This window comes from Pygoscelis adeliae, unplaced genomic scaffold (assembly GCF_000699105.1).
Source record: "Pygoscelis adeliae isolate BGI_AS28 unplaced genomic scaffold, ASM69910v1 Scaffold71, whole genome shotgun sequence".
Classification (NCBI taxonomy): Eukaryota; Metazoa; Chordata; class Aves; order Sphenisciformes; family Spheniscidae; genus Pygoscelis; species Pygoscelis adeliae.
In genome coordinates this window covers 3,512,321-3,513,569 of record NW_008824356.1, presented here as the reverse complement: position 1 = coordinate 3,513,569, position 1,249 = coordinate 3,512,321, and the positions used below count along the sequence as shown (strand labels likewise).

The 1,249-nt window shown below is 49.8% G+C and overlaps 1 protein-coding gene across 1 annotated transcript in view; it reads right to left on the bottom strand.

The window, feature by feature from the left end:
• Nucleotides 1-1,249, bottom strand: part of PAX9 (paired box 9) — a 20,901-nt gene that overhangs the window by 15,873 nt on the left and 3,779 nt on the right. The gene's annotated exons all lie outside the window — the stretch shown is intronic.

Here is a 1,249-nt window from a genome sequence, read left to right as displayed (position 1 = left end):
GCCGCATCGGAGCCTGCGGGGCCGTGGGCCCGCCGGAGCCGCCGTGGGAGCGGGCTTCCCCGCGACACCACCTCGCTCGGCCCCTCGCCGGGCTGGGGAAAGGCACAAATCTGAAGTTGTCTTAAGAAATTGAGCTCTCTCGGTGAGCGCACTTTTCTGCTGATCTCACACTTTCCCATGAATAGGGGCTTCCTTTCCGTGTCAGCAAGGTCAGTTTATCCTATAAATCAAGGGCGAGCAGCCCCCATCTGCGGCATCGGCCGCTCAGCAGCCCCGGCTCTCTGCTGGGAAGGGGAGGGGGGAGATTTTACACTGCAGAAAGATGTGTGCAGCTCCGAGGTCTGAGGGAGACAGGGCAGATACCGAGGCACCCGGCAGTACCGTCAGAGGCCCGCCTGCCTGCCAATGTGGTGTTAATAAAAGAGGAACTCACTAAAAAAAACCCTCCATTTCTCATGTGATTGTAATGTTCTCATTCTTTTTAATGTTCATTGCCAACACTACCTCTCCCCAGCACAGAGCGGAGATTGCCAGGCGTGTATTTGTTAAAGTCGAGTCAGAAACACAGTTGTTCGTGCCAGTGTGGTCTGAGGATAAAGTTTATATCGTCAAGTAAAGGGCAAAGAAGGACAAAACTTATATATATATTTTTATGTATGAATATAAATAAAACATAGTTATGTGTGTGTGTGTGTTGCTTGAAAAAAATACCACCTTTTTGCGAAAAGAAAAATAAAATTATTCTGCGATGCCTAAAGGATCAATTTGCATTTGAAGTGCTGCTGGAACCGGATTGTTGCCGTTAAAACGCAATGAAAACAGAAATCACAGCCCCCCCTCCCCTCCGCTAATTGGGAGGGAAGAGTGGGACACAGAGATCGCTGTAGGCGAAGGTTATTTTAGACTGTTGTTTTAACCACATTCACTGTTAGTTCACTGGCAGAGACCGAAATGGAAAAAATGTCCCTTTCTTTGCGGCAAAGCGTAGCGAGCGGCTGGGAGACGCGACGCAGTTTCCAGGCGGAGAAACAGAAAGAAGGTGGAAGGGATAAAAGAAGCAAATCTTGGGGGTTTGGTTTTCTTGGACCACCGCTTCGGAGGAAAATACAGCATCAGAATGAAAGCAATTAGGTGACATTTGAACTTCCTGCCGGAGCAGATTTGGCCTGATTGGGAAAACTAGAGAAAATGGACTTCTCGGTAACGCCAAGGCGGCGCCTGTGACTGGAGGGCGACAGCGAGAGCCGGC